Source organism: Lynx canadensis, chromosome C2 (genome assembly GCF_007474595.2).
Source record: "Lynx canadensis isolate LIC74 chromosome C2, mLynCan4.pri.v2, whole genome shotgun sequence".
NCBI classification, from domain to species: domain Eukaryota; kingdom Metazoa; phylum Chordata; class Mammalia; order Carnivora; family Felidae; genus Lynx; species Lynx canadensis.
In genome coordinates this window covers 69,084,551-69,104,037 of record NC_044311.2, presented here as the reverse complement: position 1 = coordinate 69,104,037, position 19,487 = coordinate 69,084,551, and the positions used below count along the sequence as shown (strand labels likewise).

The 19,487-nt window shown below is 36.4% G+C and overlaps 1 non-coding gene across 1 annotated transcript; it reads left to right on the top strand.

Moving 5' to 3' along the window:
* Positions 1 to 17,945: 17,945 nt before the first annotated feature.
* On the top strand, positions 17,946 to 18,053 carry LOC115524319. The gene has a single exon (XR_003972032.1). It is a non-coding gene; the product is annotated as a U6 spliceosomal RNA (small nuclear RNA).
* Positions 18,054 to 19,487: the final 1,434 nt, after the last annotated feature.

The window sequence follows — 19,487 nt, the reverse complement described above, 5'->3', positions numbered from 1 at the left end:
ACTGCTTTTTGTATTCTTTTGGTCAAAGATACAGGTCTACATGGTTATAATAACACACATACTGTGCTTTATCAATCAGAATAAGTAAGAATATATTATTAAGAATTGCTTATCCTAGATTGTAGCAAAATCTTATAACTGATTAAGAATATACCTTGTGGAATACTGAACTTTGTGTTTCTTGAGGTTCAGTAAGTTTAGAGATTACCTAGTGTCACACAGATGGCAAGACCAGTACAAGTTACATTGTCTTTCTGGCTCATTTATAGGCTGAATCACCAGACAACTATGATTTCCTTCAGTTTGTTCTCTGCAGAGATAAACATGACATCTTCTTTTATGAGTGTGAGGATGCTGTATGAAATGCATCTCAGAAATCTGGACATGTTTATTTAGAACATTACTGCAGGGTTTTGGAACAGGCTCAGTGTTCATTCTGCAGCACCCTCTGCTATGCCAGCAGGATTCAGTGGGCACTGTGGGAACATTTGTTTACCAAGGGTGTTGACATTAGTTGATTGGATTAGTGATTACGGTACATATTGAATATCTATTCACTTTCTCTTCACCAATAAGTTTAGAATGTAACCTGTGTATTGGGTCTGCAGGTGTTATGTTTCTCAAGAAGTATTTAAATATGTATGGAAATAACAGAGCAATGTTGTCCCTATTGTGACTCACATTTGTTAATTAATGGATGCAAATTGCATTACCATTTATCTATTTATTTATTTTTCTTATTTATTTTTAAAATATTTTTTAAGTTTATATATTTATTTTGAGAGAGCAGAGACAGCATTAACTGTGGAGGAGCAGAAAGAGAGAGAGAGAGAGAATCCCAAGCAGGCTCTGCAGGAGTCATTGCAGAGCCCCACATGGGGCTCAAACTCATGAAACCATGAGATCATGACCTGAGCCGAAATCAAGAGTTGGATGCTTAACTGACTGAGCCACCCAGGTGCCCCTGTATTAAAATTTAAAATTGTATATGTATTTATGCCATGATTGTCTATAAACCAGAAATACAGCTTAAAATTTGGAAGCAAGTTTAGTTTATAATACCTAACCTCTGTGTCTCAGATATTTCGTATTATATTTTGAAATGAGGATTAAATATTTCAACTCCCTAAAAATGTTTGTATGGATTTAATGTTTACTAAAAGCAACAATACTTTCTTTTAAAAAATCCATATGAGAAATAAGAAAAAACATGTACTGACTTGGGTATGCTTTTTGAATGCCTACTACATGTACCTTTGGCATCTAGGACAACCAAAGATGAAAACAAAGTGGGAAAAAGCAGTGTCATAAGCTGAATGCTTGTGTCCCCCAAAATTCATTGTGGAAACATAATCCCCAATGTGATGGAATTAGGAGATGGGCCTTTTGGAAGTGATTAGGTGATGAGGGTAAAGCCCCCATCAGTGGGATTCATGTCCTTATAAAAGACTTTAGAGAGCTTCCTTGCTCATTCTGCCATGTGAGGACACAGCAAAAAGATGGCAAGTGTATGAGTGAGGAAGTGAGCTCTCAGCAGACACCATATGTGCCAGGGACTTGATTTTGGACTTCTTAGCCTCCAGAACTGTGAGACATAAATTTCCATTCTTTATAGGCTACCAAGTTTATGGTAATTTGTTATAGTAGCTTGAGCTAAGACAAACAGTAAAAAATAATGCTTATGTGGGAAGAACATAAATAAAAGTTGATGACAATGATATCAACTCCAAGGTTTATTTTCTAAGGTACTAAGTCTTCAAAATTTTATGTGTAATCTACACTTAATACTGCATCTTCTTCCATTCTGAGCTTTGTCTTTTATTTTTGTTTTTTGTTTTTGTTGTTGTTATTGTTGTTGAGTAGAAGTTTTCAGTGTAATCAATGTAAATTTATCATTAGTTTCCTTTATGGGATTGTTTTTACATCTTGTTTATACCAAATACTTAGGTTCCCATATTTTATACTAAGAGTTTTAAAGTTTTGCTTCTATTATGTTTGTACCTTCAGTACACCTGGATTTGAAGTTCATGTACAGTGTGAGATAGGGATCTGGTGTATTATTCTTCAAGGGAAAACCAATTGTTTTTCATGATTTATAGAAAATTTCACCCATTCTCCACTGATCTATCATGTATAAAATTTCCAGTGTCTCTTTCTGGGTTCTTTATACTCTTCTGAGCTCCTTATTCCTAGCTCTCTCTCTCTCTCTCTTTTTTATTTCAAGTTTTTGTTTACATTCTACTTAGTTAACATACATGGTAAAATTGGTTTCAGTGTAGAATTTAGTGATTCATCACTTATATATAACACCCAGTGCTCCTCACAAGGGCCTTCCTTATTATCCTTATTCCTTTCTGCTTGTGTCAGTGTTTAGTCACAATTAATTATAGAGTTTCACAATCAGTTATGAGATCTAGTAGGTCTAATTGTTCTCCTTGTTTTTTTTTTTTTTTTTTATTAGAGTCCTAGCTAGTGCTGGTTATTAGTTGTCCATGTGCATTGTTTAATCAGTTTATCAAGTGCTATGGAAGACCTTCTTCGGATTTTGATGGTAATTGTATTGAATTGATTAATCTTCATTTTTGTGTAACTTTTATCTTAATGATTTAATAATATCTTATCCATGAATATGGTGTATTTAATATACCATAGTTAATAGTTAAATACACTATTTTAGATAATTGATCATGTATTTCAGTTAGATTTTATAGTTTCTCTTAAAAGGGTCTTAGAAATGTTTTATTAGATTTATTCTTGGTTACATACATATTTTGGTTATTATCGTAAATTATATATATATGTGTGTGTGTGTGTGTATAATTCTAAAATTACATTTTCTATAAAATTTTTTAATGTTTATTTATTTTTGAGAGAGAGACAAAGAGAGAGACAGAGACAGAGACAGAGTACAAGCAAGGAAGGGCAGAGAGAGAGGGAGACACAGAATCCAAAGCAGGCTCCACGCTCCGAACTGTCAGCGCAGAGCCTGACGCAGGGCTTGAACCCACAAACCACGAGATCATGACCTGAGCCAAAGTTGGAAACTCAACCAACTGAACCACCCAGACACCCCTAAAACCACATTTTCTAAATGAGCATAAGTAAATGAAATTCTTTTACTTCCATAACAACATACTTTTCTCAGTGATTGATGAATGAAGTAGATACATTATAATGTGTGTACAGGTTTTAACATAAAAGTTCACCCAAAGAATGTTGCACCTTTATTCTAACAATTGGAGATTTTATTCTTCCTGAGCACATGTAGAATGTTCATAAAATTGATCTATTTTCTGCCTTGTCAACCTTTTATTTTTATTCATGTTAAATATTTTAACTCATATATCAGATTTTAATTGCATTGATTTAATTTTTCATTATAGAAATCTGTTTCCTTTTCTTTTTAAGATTTACTGGTATGTTTGAATAGTGCGTTCTAGCATTCTTATGTTTCTAATCTCTTTATTACTTTAATTGTTCTTATTTAATACTCAATATCTGAGATTTCTGTTGTTCTACTTATTCTTGTTGGTGAATTTTGCCTTAAGTATTTGTATATGTTTAGTCTACGGACATACCACCCTGAATGCGCCCGATCTCGTCTTATCTCGGTATTTGTATATGTTTTATTTCCTTATCATGTTTGTTTGGTGGCTTTATTTGTGAAAATCCTAAAAGGCCTGGTTTGAGGATTCATCCTTTGAGAGAAGCTTTGCATCTGTTCCTACTAGGCATCAAGAAGTATTAACAGCCCAACCCTACTTTAAATTGATTTCTTAATTTGAGGTTCTCAGGACCATTCAGATTGCATAAATCCATATCTTAACCTCATGGGAAACAAGAATTGTGGTTATGCATTTTAGGGCAGACTTTTCCCTATCTAGAATTCAGGTTCATAAGAGAGAAATTCCACATCATCTTCTTTTGGTGGAAGCTAATTTATTTTAAAATCAAGAGTATATTCTGTAAAATAATCTGAATTTATGTACTGGTCACACTTCTAACTCACATGTGGACCTTGTGCTCTGTGCTTTGCATGGCCATCAAAACCTAAGCATCTTGATTGCTAAGATTTTCAAATGTTCCCACAGCAATTATTGTTTCAACATTAGTTTATTACCCTGGTTTCCCATTCTCCATTTGTTTTTGGCCCTTGAGAATTTCCCTTATTTTCCGGCAAATCTATGTATGTGTTTGAAGGATATTTATCATCGTGTACCAGTTTCATCAGGCTATCTGGCTCACCACCCCCCTAACAATAAGTTTCTGAGATCCTCCCACTTTGGTTTTCTTTTTCAACATAACTTTGACTATTTGAGGTCTTTTGACTTTAGCGTCTACTACAAAGCTATAATCATCAAGTCAGTATGGTACTGGCACAAGAACAGGCACATAGACCAATGGAATAAAATAGAGAACCTGATACTGGACCCACAAATGTATGGCCAACTAATCTTTGATAAGGCAGGAAGGAGTATCCAATGCAAAAAAAGACGGTCTCTTTAGCAAATGGTGCTTGGAGAACTGGACAGCAACATGAAGAAGAATGAAACTGGACCACTTTATTATGCCATACACAAAACCAAACTCAAAATGGATGAAAGACCTAAATGTGAGGCAGGTTACCATCAAAACCCTAGAGGAGAAAACAGGCAACAACCTCTTTGACCTCAACTGCAGCAATTTCGTGCTCAACACATCTCCAAAGATAAGGGAAATAAAAACAAAAATGAACTATTAGGACCTAAGATAAAAAGCTTCTGCACTGCAAAGGAAACAATCAACAAAACTAAAAGGCAACTGACAGAATGGGAGAAGATATTTGCAAATGACATATCAGATAAAGGGTTAAGTATCCAAAATTTATAAAGAACTTACCAAACTCAACACATGAAAAACAAATAATCGGTGAAGAAATGGACAGAATACATGAGTAGACACTTCTCCAAAGAAGACATCCAGATGGCCAGCAGACAAATGAAAAGATGCTCAACATCACTCATCATCAGGGAAATACAAATCAAAACCACATTGAGATACCACCTTACACCAGTCAGAGTGACCTAAACTAACAACTCAGGAAACAACAGATGTTGGTGAGGATGTGGAGAGAGGGGAACCCTCTTGCCCTGTTGGTGGGAATGAAAACTGGTGCAGCCACTCTGGAAAACAGTGCAGAGCTTCCTCAAAAAATTAAAAATAGAACTACCCTATGACCCAGCAACAGTGCTACTAGTAATTTATCCAAAGGATACAGGGGTGATGATTCATAGGGGCCCATGTACCCATGGTTATTTATAGCAACTATCAACCATCACCAAATTATGGAAAGCACCCAAATGTCCATCAACTGCTGAATGGATAAAGAAGATGTGGTTTACATATACAATGGAATACTACTTGGCAATGAAAAAGAATGAATTTCTGCCATTTGCAGCAATGTGGGTGTAACTGGAGGGTATTATGCTAAGTGAAATAAGTCAGTCAGAGAAAGAGAAATATCATATGTTTTCACTCATGTGTGGAACTTGAGAAACTTAACAGAGGACCATGGGGGAAAGAAGGGGAAAAACTAGTTTCAAACAGAGAGGGAGGCAAACCATAAAGAGACTCTTGAATGCAGAGAACAAACTAAGGGTTGATGGGGGGAGGAGTTGGGGAGGGGAGAAATGGGTGATGGGCATTGAGAAGGGTACTTGGGATGAGCACTGGGTGTTGTATGTAAGCAATGAATCACTGGAATCTACCCCCAAAACCAAGAGCATACTGTATACACTGTATGTTAGCTAATTTGACAATAAATTAAAACAATTAAATAAAATAAAATAAAATAAAATAAAATAAAATAAAATAAAATAAAATAAAATAAAATAAAATAAAATAAAATAAAAAAGTATCTGAAAGTGAATTCTTGAGGATAGTTTTAAAATGAAACTTCCAGATCAAAGGATATGTAGCCTGGTCATTTTCAAAATTCCTGCCTCCCCCACCTCCCAAAATGAGGGGCAAATTTGCAATCCTGTCAGCAATATTTAGTGCCTAATATTTTGCACCCTTGATAAATTTTGCTCTTATTAATAAAACAATGCAACCATTCATATGTGTTTTAATGTGTGCTTCTTTTATTATTTTTATGAAGATCATCTTTTTTATATGGTGGGGGGCCATTGGTTTTTATTTTCTATAAATTTGCTATTCTTCTGTTTTTCCAGCTAGGAAAAATGCAATAAAAGGAGAGAAAGGAAAGGGGGGAATAAAGCATTATTTAAAATTTTAAATCATTTATCTTTTGGAGCTGGTGTTTTGTGTCTGGTGGTTCTTTGGGTGGATGGGCTTTAGGTATTTATATGTTCCCTGAATCTGTGTGCAAAAATGTGCGGTAGCAATATATATTTTCAGATGATCTGTATCTATAATTTTCATTAAGCTCTTGAAATGTGATTCAGACAGTTAAGAATCAATATATTTGATACTGTTTTATTCTTTTACAAAAAGTTTAGATGCCAATTCATAATTACTGTCTTCAGGAAAGCTTTCTAGAACAGTGTAATCAGAAGAAAAATGGGTACATAGTGAAGAATATAGAATGAAAATGTCCTTGATGGAGGTTTTGGAACTCAAAGGATTTTAGTATCTTAAAAAAAATCCCTCAAAAATGGTTCAATTTTTCCTCTTATTTTATGGTTTGAATTGATAAAACAAAACAAAACAAAAGCTCTGCATAATTAAATACTGATAGTTGTCTTTATAGACGTTAGATCTTGAACATTCTTTACCTCATAGACACACAAGACACAAGTAGACCAATACACAAAAACAAACTTAAACACATATTTTATTTTATTTTTTGTTGTTGTTTTGCTTTTGTTTATATCAAATTTTTATTTGCATTCTAGTTAGTTAACATATAGTGTAATATTAGTTTCGGGAGAATTTAGTGATTCATCATGTGCACATTACACCCAGTGCTCATCACTGTGCCCTTCTTAATGCCCATCATCCATTTAGCTCATCCTCTATCCACCTACCCTCCATCAACTCTCAGTTTGTTCTCTGTAGTTAAGAGTCTCTTACAGTTTGCCTCCCTCTCTTTTTTTCCCTCCCCCCTATGCTCATTTGTTTTGTTTCTTAAATTCCACATAGGGGTGAAATCGTATGGTATTTGTCTTTCTCTGATTGACTTATTTCACTTAACATAATACACTAGCTCCAACCACCTTGTTGCCAATGGCAAGATTATATTCTTTTTTAATGGTGAGTAATATTCCATTGTGTGTGAGTAATATTCCATTTTTTTCATCAGTTGATGAACATTTATTTTTTATTTTTTCATCAGTTGATGGACATTGGGCTGTTTCCATAATTTGCCTATTGTTGATAATGCTGCTATAAATATCAAAATGCATGCATGTGCCCCTTCGGATAGCATGTTTCTATCCTTTGGGTAGATACCTAGTAGTGCATTTGCTGGGTCATCGGGTAGCTCTGTTTTTAACTTTTTGAGGAGCCTCCATACTGTTTTCCAGAGTGGCTGCACCAATTTGGATTCTCACCAACAATGTAAGAGGGTTTCCCTTTCTCTGCATCCTCGTCAACATCTTCTGTTTCCTGTGTTGTTAATTTTAGCCATTTTAACAGGTGTGAGGTCTTATCTCATCCTAGTTTGATTTGTATTTCCCTGATGATGACTGATATTAAGCATCTTTTCATGTGTCTGTGAACCATCTGTATGTCTTCTTCGGAAAAATGTCTATTCATGTCTTCTGTTCATTTCTTAACTGGATTATTTGTTTTTTGGCTGTTAAGTTCGATAAGTTCTTTATATATTTTGTATACTAACCCTTTATCAGATATGTCATTTGCAAATATCTTCTTCCATTTGGTATGTTGCTTCTTAGTTTTGTTGATTGTTTCCTTTGTAGTGCAGAAGTTTTTATCTTGAGAAAGTCCTAATGGTTCATTTTTTTAAACATACATTTTAAAAACAAAGTTAAATACATAAAGGCTCATGCTTTCTTTTTCTTCCACAGGAGAATATTATATGGACTTTTTCATTGACCTACTTTTTAAGGAATGTGGAGGAGTGGAAAATGGAGGTTGTTGATTCTGCCTTATGGATGAAATATAGAAAACGTAAGTGATGAGACAATGCTGTGAAATTCATTCTAATTAAAATAGAAGCAGAAGATTATAAAATATAGGGCATGAGAGTTACGACCAACCAGTTTAGCCTTGGATTCTAAAATCTAATATGTGTTAATAAATACGATGAATAGGTGATATGCTACGAATTATTTACCAGGCTCATAGGATTCTGAAGCCTTCAATGTTACAATAAAATTATTATTACTCTGGGTCCAATGTGAGGGTCTTCTGCCATTGACTTACTAAGTGTAGACCCTGGCATTAACTTTTCCTCCAGGTAATAATCTTCTCCTTGGATGGTTATGTCTCTTTTTTATAAGAAATGTGGCCAATAGAACTTTGATCTTGGTATACTTCCATGGTGTAACTTTTAAGAAGACAAATATAACTAACTTATTTGGTATCAAAATTTCAAAATTACTATATTTTGATAGTAATTTTGGTAGGGTCAGACAGGAAGAATACATTTAGTGAGGATATTGGCTTCATGAGGACAAGGATCTTTGCATATTTTATTCAATGATGTATCTCAATTACTCAGGATAGTGTGAGTACATCATGGATCATTGTTATTGTTTTTATCAGAAACCAGGATGGCATTTTTTATCTTGGGTTCATGCATGAGGATTCTAATCATAATAGCAATGATTCAATATATAGAGTCATAGAATTTCAAGACTACATAGGATGTGATGGGAAAAGATCATATATTGAAATATTTTTATTTTGTGTTAAAGGAAAATAAAGCCCAGAATGGTTAGTAGCTTGGTACAGGTAACTTAAATAGTTAGTGACAGAACTAGTACTAGAACTCAAGACTACTACTAACTCCCCAGTCAGTGCCTGTCCCACATGTTGTGTTATCATTTTTGTTTCCCTCAGAACATAGAATTTAATCACAGATTCTGGTTTTATTTATTTGTTTGGAGAGACAACTCATATATTATGCAATCCACTCTTGTAGCCTATCACTTAGTGGTTTTTACTATATTTGAAATTCTAGGCAACCATCTTTACTATTAAATTCCAGAATATTTTCGTCATCCCCAAATAAAATCCCACATCCATTAGCAATTGTTCTCCATTCCCCACAACTGCCAACCACTGACTACCTTTAATCTACTTTCTGTCTCTATTTCTTTTCCTATTCTGAGCATTTCTTATAAATGGAATCATAAAATATGTGGCATTTTAGGTCTGACTCCTATCACTTTATCATGTTTTCAAGGTTCATCCATATTGTAGTATGTATCAGCACTTCATTTCTCTTTAGGTCTGGATAATATTCCAGTGTATAGATATACCACATTTTGTTTATCTGTTCATTAACTGATGGGCATCTGGGTTGTTTCCACTTTTTGACTATTATAAATAATGTTGCTATGAATATTTATGCACAAGTTTTTGTGTAGTCATATGCTTTAGTTCTTTTTGATATATACATATAGGACTAGAATTTTTTCTTTCTCTCTCTCTCTCTCTCTCTCTTTAGACAGAGAGCACACACAAGTGGGGGAGAGGGGCAGAGGGAGAGAGAGAGAGAATCTTAAACAGGCTCCATGCTCACTGCAGAGCCCAACACAGGGCTCAATCCCATGACCCTGGGATTATGACCTGAGCCAAAATCAAGAGTCAGATGCACAAATGACTGAACCACCCAGGTGCTCCTAGGACTAGAATTTCTGGTCATGTGGTAACTCTATGTTTAACCATTTGAGGAATTGCTAGAATGTTTTTCAAAGTGGCTATACCAGGGCACCTGGGTAGCTCAGTAGGTTAAGTGTCTGACTCTTGGTTTTGGCTCAGGTTATGATCTCACAGTTTGTGGGGTTGAGCCCCACTTAGGGCTCTGCACTCACAGTATACAGCTTGCTTGGGATACTCTCTTTCCCTCTCTCTCTGCCCCTCCCCCACTCTCTTTCTCTGTCTCAAAATAAATAAACTTTATAAAAAAAAACAAAGTGGCTATACCATTTTATACTCCCACTAGCAACGTATTAGGGTTCCAATTTTTCCACATTCTTGCCGTATTTTTCCCATTCTTTTTCTTTTAAGTTTCTTCTTTTTTTTGGATTAGCTTGCTCTTTGCTTCAACTGTTATCAACACCTCGCCAGCTGTGATAGTAAAATACTGCCACTAATTGTTTTTGACAAACCTGGCCAGGAAAAAGGCTATTTTCACTGGGTGAACTTTAAGTAAAAAATGAAGATGTACCTTGTGATTAGGGTTCCCAGGAACTACCAGACCAGTCAAATAACTACAGTTTTTTGAGATGAGGCTTTGAAAGAGCTGCAGCCCCATTCTGACTCTTCCTGTGGATATTCAACTGCTGGATTACACTGTAATTATGGGCTGTTGATTTTTGTGACTATCAGAGAACTCGGGAGAGGGGGACAGGAATAGGGCAAGTTAAAATGCCACAAAACTCACTGTTCATACCAAAAATCAGCAATTTTCTTGAATAAAGCTTTTCCACGTTATTACAAGGCTTTAGTTAATTTCCAGAGTTCAGAGAAGTTGGTTTTGACAATTTTTACTTTTTCTGGCTTTAAAACATTTTTTTAATGCAGAAGCATCCGTTTAACAAATGTAACCATAAAACAAAGTACTATACAGTTTGTGAACATACTTGGCCAAATAATCATGTAATTTTTATACTGAGGAAACTTTTATTATGCTAGATAACACAGTTAAGTGAATACATTTTTAAAATACAGCATGTTAGTAGCTATGATAAAGGCACTTACAGGGTACCAGTTGAGCATAGAATAGGGACAGTTAAATGATGTAAGACTGGTGATAGAAGTATAATTAGAATAAAGGGTTCAGGTAGGAGATGACTTTGGCTTTTTTTTGCTAGTGTTTTAGTTGCTTTTTATGAGAGTAGATTTTTGGAGGTCCTTATTCCACCATTCTCATTGACATCATCCCAAACTTGTTTTCTAATTTCCAAGAAATTAAGTCCTGCATGTAGGAAAATAGAGAAAAGGAAAAAACAAAACAGGGAGAAGGGAAAGAGCTTATCTGGGAAATCTGAAAGAAGAAAAATGTGTGCATAATTTGTTTACAGAGGAGACTGAGTACACACTCTTTTATGGATGTATGCCTAAAGGGATGCTAAAAAATACAAATGGCGTATTTTATGAATCTTTAGAAGATTCATACTTGCAGTGCAAATCTTCCTTTAACAGCATGTGTCAAGTGTGTGAAAAGTAAATGCAGTCAAGCCTTTTCTTTCTTTCTTTTCCAGTTTTGTTTTTAGGGAAGAATAAACAATCCAAATAAAAATATTGACCAAGTATAAGCTACACTTCATATGTTAAAATCTAAGCAAATGAAACAAATTAAATTCAAAGCTATGGCTTCAGGACAACATTTTAGGGGAGGGAAATACCCTTAAAATCTGGACTTTGCCAGGGGAGCCTGGGTGGCTCACTGGGTTAAGCATCTGACTTTGGCTCAGGTCATGATCTCCCGGTCTGTGAGTTCAAGCCCTGCATCCGGTTCTGTGGTGACAGCTTAGAGCCTGGAGCCTGCTTCCGATTCTGTGTCTCCCTCTCTCTATGCCCTTCCCCTGCTTATGCTCTATCTCTGTCTCTCTGTCTCTCTCAAAAATAAACAAACATTAAAAAAAAAAAAAGCTAGACTTCGCCAGAATTCATGATTTCCACCTTCTTTCTATATTTGGACTAAGAAGGTCTTCAAATGGTGACAATTTCCAACTTAAATTCCATCTTAGAGCTCAGTTACCACCACTTTAGAAAGTGCTCTAATAAACTAATTCCTACTGGGTTTTTAATTACTGATAATTATAAGATGCAAAACCATTAAAGACATAATCCTTGTGTCAGTATACCCTTCTGTGAATCATACAGGAAATTAATTTCAGGGAATATTGCCTTTAATGACATATCTACCCTCTCCCCACCTGTTCTCCTGGGACTATTTGAAATATGTGACAAGCACTGTTGATACTTGTTAGCATTTTTATCACAGGGTTATCAGAAGAAAACAATTAACAGGACACAGAGCAGTAAAGGTAGCATAGCTAAATAGAAAGAGATGACTTTGAATTTATGTAATTCAGATCTAACACCCACCAGCTGTACAGCTTTTAGGAAATTTCCTAACTCTCTGAAACTATTTCCTTGCCTTTGAATTGGAAATAACACTTACTTCATATGGTTCTAGGAGAAAACTAAATGGTGTATCTTGTACAAAGTGCTAAAGAAAGAACAATTGTTATGGGGGCAGTGGTGGCGAATATGGTCATAGTCAAGGTCATGATTGCATTCAGGGCCACAAGAAGGCTGAGATTCTGCACGGGCCCAGGGTATGAGAATGTCTTCCACCTCCTTTGCTGAGTTAAGGATCCCATCTTCAAAATCCTCTGCTACTGAGGGCTCAGTTGTGTGGATGTGTGCTTTGCCCATGCCCAGTGTTCTCTAGCAGTCACTGAAAATGCACGTGAGGGAAACTTCCATTCTTTCAAGAGCCTTCAGTTAATCTAGCAACTCTGGAACATTTTCAGTTGAGTTTTTGGAACACTGAATCACATTAAATCCACCATCATTACTCACTTTGGTCCCAATTAACAGGCAGATGGAAGAGACCATAATTGTTTACACACACACACACACACACACACACACACACACACACACACACACTTTTTTCCCCTCTCTCTGCAAGCTACTATTTTGATGTATAATGGTAAGAGAACAAGCTGGTCTGAAAGAGTCAGTTCTAATTTTCCTCAGTGTTTCTCTGCCCCCATGCCATCAGCATGGTAGCTATGAGATCACACTATGTCCTGTTAGTGACAAGTTGAGGCCACTTTACCAATGCTATAATTTTAGCAAGGTACAATTAGAATTATATAATAGAAAGGTATTTACATTTTGGCAAATCAATTCTGCTTATATAAATCCTTAAATTAAAGATTTTCTTCTTCAATAAGGACACGTCACACTCATAATTACCTTTGGTTAGGGAGATTTTCCCCATGTTTTTCTGTCATGCATGTGATATTTGGCTTTTTTTTTGCTGCAGAAAGGTTGAGTTTTCAGGATTTGAGGTCTTTACCAAAGATATGGGGGTGGAGATGTATAGGAAGGTATGGTTTGAAGAGATAACTCTTAGTAGGAACTAGGGCAAAAACCAAACAATGTGGGAGTGGCATGAAGGACAGGGCAGATTTTAAGTGAGATGCTCAGTTGTCTGAATTGGGGTACTGGGTGAATTTTTCTGTCCCTCTATTTTTCTGGTATTTCATTGATAGGTACCAATGAAAGAGAAGTAGGTATAGAGATAGTGAAGAGTATAAATTTTGGATATGCCCACGAAATAGGTAGACTATCTCATTAGGTAGAGATCTATTGAGATATAAATGTTTGGGGTACCAGTGTAAATGTGGTATTCAAAGCTCAGGGAGTAGATAAGATATTAAGGAGACTGTGCATGGAAGGGAACTTCAGACAGAACCTGGAAGAACATTAACATTGAAGGAGATGCCAGAATAAAAGGCAAATGTGAAAGATTCAGAAGAGTGGATGCAGAGGTAGCAAGATAATCAAGAGGGAGTTGTGCCTCGAAAGTCAGGAAGGAAGAAGGTTTCAGGAGAGAGAGGTTAATAGTGACCACTGCTATAGTTTCCTAACTGGTCTCTCTGCCTCTAGTCCCTTCTCCCATGTTCACTAACCTCATTCTGCTGTCCTAAGTCTCTCTCCTAGCACACAAATCTTTTTGCTTTCTTAGACTTGTAGTTATCGGATGTCTATAGCATTCAGACTTTCATATATAAAAGAATTACCTAAGTCTAAATCATCGCATAAGCCTAAACTGGCTTATTGAAAATCCAGTCCTGGGCCTCATACCCAGAGGTATGTTTACCTCTGGATGTAATTAGGCTGTTTGGAGCTGAGAATATGTTTTTTTAAAAAGGCCCCCAGATGGTTCAGTTGCAAATGGCCTATTGACAGTTTATGAAACAGTGGCCTACAGGACGAAGTTCAAGTTCCCCAGTAAAAGATTCATGGCCTTTTGCCTCTGGCTTCAATCTCCATTTCCCTTCTGACAACTCCCTTCCCCCTTCCCCCAGTTCACCTCCATTGTGGACTCTATTTTCTAACCTTGCCAGACTCACAAGGACAGGTTGGAGTTGGCGGGGAGAAAAGTCCTTTCTGGAAAAGCAACCGGCTTATGCAAAGGGACCAAGGTGAAGGCAACATGGGATGTGAGAAAATAGGGACCAGTCCAGTTTGAATGGTTGTAGATGCATACAGTAACGGGTCTGGAAAGACAAGATGGGGTCAGACTGTGGAAAGCACCAAATGCCAGATTGGGGACTTTAGGATTGTTTTACAGTAAATTGAGATGCTTGGCTTTTTCATGGTTTTGTTCTGTTTGCTTGTTTTTCTTTTTTTATCTGGAAGGTATCGGTACCTTCTTATTATTGAATCTGTCTTTACTGTTGATTTTTTTTTTCTGAGTCTGGACTTCATGAGGAGGATTCTAAAAATGAAGACTTGAGTTTTAAGGAAGGAAATTTTAAATTTCTGGAATGATTAGAGAATCTTGAATTATCCAGATTTAAATTTAACCACAGTCACGAGGCAATTAATCATCTTTCCGTTTTCGTAAGCCTGGTTAAGAGGCAGGTAAGCCAGTGTGACTACACTCTTAACCTTGTGAAAGAAAAAAAAAAAGCAAGATACAGCTCAAGTGGCTGGAGTTCTGACTCTTCACTATAAAACTGAACACCGTGTATTTTTTTCTCCAAGGGAAGATTTCTGCCTAGCTGGGTCCAAGAGAACATACGAGCACCTTATGCTGAACACACACTTAGAGAACTGGATGGGTTTTGCCATCTGCTAAGCCTCACATAGCCTCCAGTTTGAAGTTGCAACGATGTCAGAAGCTGATTTAAGCAGCTTACATATGTTGCACTGCAGGAAAAACATTGGACGTTGGGGACTCTGAAAAACAATGCTAAGCATTTGGGGTCCATAAATGTTTTGTGTTTGTGACAAAATATGCCCAGTAGCCATAGGGCAACACTGTTTCCCCCCTTAAATTTGAATGTAGGTTTTTATCCTTTCCTTTAGCAAAAGTATATTCACATTATCTTGTGTATTTGCTGTATTTGCTGGAACCATGATCATCATTCATTGCAGCAGGTATGGTGATTTTAGTTAATCACAACTTTCTTTTGTTGCTTAAAGATTAACAGAAGATGCTAGTACTATGGCATGGTTTGGAAAATTATTCTATGGATTTTCCATTATTGATAACGTTTTTGGAAATCTAGTTGCATAATGAATGAACAAATTTATAGTAACTGACCGTTAAAATTCTTTAAGGGTTCCACATGCACACCAGACATTGTGCAAATCACTCAACTTGTCCTCCAAGGTTCTATGGTGTGACTGTACTTACCTTTCTAGCATTATGTCCCCCTCCTTCTTATACTTTCCTATCCAGTGAATCTGTACCACTGTAATTCTCCAAACACATTATGTTGTTTAAAATCTCTAACTGCATCTCTTAATGCATTTATTTATTCTATATTTCCTTTCCTTCTTTTTGTGCTTCTCCCCATCCACTCTCCCTGTTGATAATTTACCTATTAGTAATGACCAGTTCAAGTTCCCTTTTTCTGTGGAATCTTCTATAATAATCTGTTACGATATCCTTATAGTAGCATGATCTGCCTTGTATCATAGTTATACATACGTAGCATGATCTGCCTTGTATCATAGTTATAAAAGAAACACATTCAAGCTCTGCTTTTAATGGGTCATCCCTTTCTCTATCATACAATAAGAGTCCATGTTCTCGTCACGTGCCTTTCAAATCCCCCTCATGTGAGCCTTGGGAAATTATGAAAATTTCTAAGTCATGAGTATCAGCAGTTACAATAAGGGAGGATACTATTTTTCCATTATTTTCCAGCCTTTAAGAAATGAGATTTCCTATTTAAATTCAAAGTTTGGAATTCCCTTAGCATAGTAGTAGATCTAGACGCTTTTATACACAGGAAAACAACTGGCTAGTGGTGGGTATTGGCTGAACTTTTAGAGAGATGTGAACTCTTCAAGGATCCACTCAACCCTTCATGGTCATGGTGCCTCTAGGCATACAGTTGTGATTTTCAGGCTTATGCATTTCCCACATTCATTCTTCTTGTTCCTAGACACACTGTCCTCCGAATTTCTCTGGATTTCTCTGCTGGTATCCTTTTATCATCTCATAAATGCTACCCCATGTTCCTGAAGGTATTTGTGTATTCCTCTTATCCTCTGTGTGGACATGGATCCTTCCTGTGATTCCTCAAAGTGCAAATAACATTAGACTGCAGTGTTTTGACAAAGCTTTCCTGTAGTATGGAGTAGGAAACTCTAAATACAGATATCTGACACCATGGTTCTTGGAGTCTGTTTTCTATGCCCCTTTCTAAAACCAGCGTTTTACCTGGGCCTGCCAACAGCTTATTCATCGTGTACTGGGGAACCTTCTTTCTCTTTTCTTTCTATATCCCATCTCAAACAAAGGTAGCAAAAAAAAAAAAAAAAAAAAAACAGTTGGCAGAATAACCTCTATAGAATTGTATACTTCTCCCAGTGAAGTGAGTTTTTACATTATGAGATGGAATGCGTTAACATTTCTTTCTCAAGTGAGGGATTGCCCTAGAACAATGGGCCACTGCTTGTGTTACTAACGAATAAAACTACATTAAGGTGGTAAACAAGGATCTAACAGGTTCTCCAAGGTCAAATTTTAGCTTTTGCTTTTGAAATATAGCAGTTTCTTAGAATAAGTGTCATAAAGCTAGGTTTACCCCAATGGGTGGAAACTGAATATTTTATCACTGACATTGTTTAGAATTGCCACTGCATGGTGATAATTTAAAAAGCAGACTTCTTTAAATTGATTTGATTACTGTTTTTAAATATTCTACAGACAATACACCCTCTTATTGCCTGCACAGGGAGAATAGTGGGATGGCAAGTGGGGGGACTATTCCCCTTACCGCCCCCTCCCTGCCACTTTTTGGAATCTCCCCAAATGGCAACTCTCTTTTGTTTAATAGCTTAAAGAACCAGGTTCCATCTATAGAATCACCAGAGAAAGTGCTGGCAGCATTTTGGGGGTAAAAGGGAATGACTAAATATTTGCTTATATATGTTCCTGATTTCTAGGAACATATGTTTTGTTCCTTCAAGACGAAAACTTTTATTCAACTGAATGTCTGTGCAGTGTTCCATCTAGAAAGCATCTGGCCAAAATGGGGTGCTCAAAGAGTGTGCTATTGAGTTTCGTCTCAAATTTTCTTAGGTAGTCTCCTGCACATCTAGTGTACTAGTTTCTGTTAACAAAGTGTAAAATAGACAGATTTGGAATAGAGACTGTGAATCAGAACACTCGTTTGGGCTACCTTTCTTGCCCAGGGCCAAGGAGGGCAAAGGTTTCACATTGAATATAACAACAAAAAGAAAGTTTGGAAACAGACCACCTGGGTTTGACCCTGTCTGTACCACTGTCAGCTGTGAAATTGGGCAGGTTATTTAGTTCTCCATGTCCTAATTTTCTTATCCGCAAGCTGGAGAGAAGAACACTATTTTTTTAAATTAGCGTTGTCATGCAGATTAAATGAGGTAAGTCAAGCACAGCAGTCTGCAGGATGTGGGGACCAGGGATGATCGTGCACTGTTTGTGGGTGTGAAGTCTGGCGAGAACCAGCTCAGAGAGAAAACTGGCGGCACTTAACCGGATTAAGTAATAAAAGCACACATACGGAGTGCTCGATTCAGCAGCACATATACTAAAATTGGAACAATACAGAGAAGACTAGCATGGCCCGTGCACAAGGAGGGGACACACACACACACACACACACACACACACACACACTAACTTAGTGATTCCATTCCTAGGAATAGAGCCCAGAGAGATGCTTACCCAGCACCAAAGGACAAGTGTCTTCAATTAAGTAGGGATGGAAACTAACATTAATGAAGTTTCTACCATGTGCCAGACACTCTACATAGGTTGTTTCATTCAATCCTCAAGGCACCCTTAACAAAATTATTTTATCTGTCTAACAATTGGGAGAAATCATTCTCAGTGAGGTTCCATAACCTGGCGAGGACACTGTGCTAATAATGGGCAAAGTTGGGATTCAAACTCAGGTGTAAGTTTCACTCCATTCCAGTATCTCATGCAGAGTCTGAAAAGGTTAATGATATCTCTTTTGTTTCCCCCATAGATTATTGTACGGATGAGTTCATATACTCTATCATGTGATTTTCCAACTTTGTCTCCCTGTCATCTTTTCTTCTATTTTTACATATTATCTCTCTTTCATCCCATCATCCCCCCCATTCTTTATAATCTATGCTTTTTTTCTCATTTCACTGAAGATCTTCAATGTTATATATATATATATCCCTCAGATTAAAGGATAAGAAAAATTCAGTTGTACCAAATAATAGTTACAAATTAAAGAGATTGGAACATCAGCTACTATTTAAAACAGAACAGATCAACTGCCTTTTCAGATGTCAGCCAGGTCAAACAATTCGTTTCCTTCTTTTTTAAAGTGGACTCAGCTGAATAAAGTGTTCTGGTTTTTAATGAGAGGGCTTTAGGACAAGGTCCAAGTTCACCAATTCCTGTTCTATCCATACATTTTCTCACTAACTTTCTTGAAGAATAAACTGTGTCTCTTTAACTTTCAAAATTGAATTTAAATTTTTGCTGGTTAAATAATTCCCACTCTCAGGTAAAGGACATCTGTCATATAGCCACATGTTTTACTGATGGATTGGTCAGTCTATATTGAGTTCCTAGGTGACATTAACTTTCCAAACATTAATTTATCATATATGATCTGATGATGATTTAGTGTTGCAAGAGTCCTGTGACTGCTTACAAACACACATACACACAAACAAACACCCCATATTTGGGCATAACTAGTTGCATAAAGATGAATTTGACATTTCATAACTTGCAGGTTATGATACAAGGGAGCACAGAAAGTGGTTCACAATGAGTTTCATTATGAAAGAATAATGCTCTGGCCAAAATAAAAGAGGGATGGATTAATAACAAATGCTCTTCATCTGTATTTGGTGCTGGGCTCTGTGAATTATTTATGTTTCTGGGCAAGGCCTGGGAAGTATTTCAATGAGGCCTAATTTGTCAAGGTTACTTCTACTTTACCATATTTTTCCTAACTATATCTTTCTGGATAGTACCACACATAAATATTTTCATTGTGTTGTGCATTTATTTGCAATATTGATGGCACTGTAAAATGTGGGATATTAGCACCTCT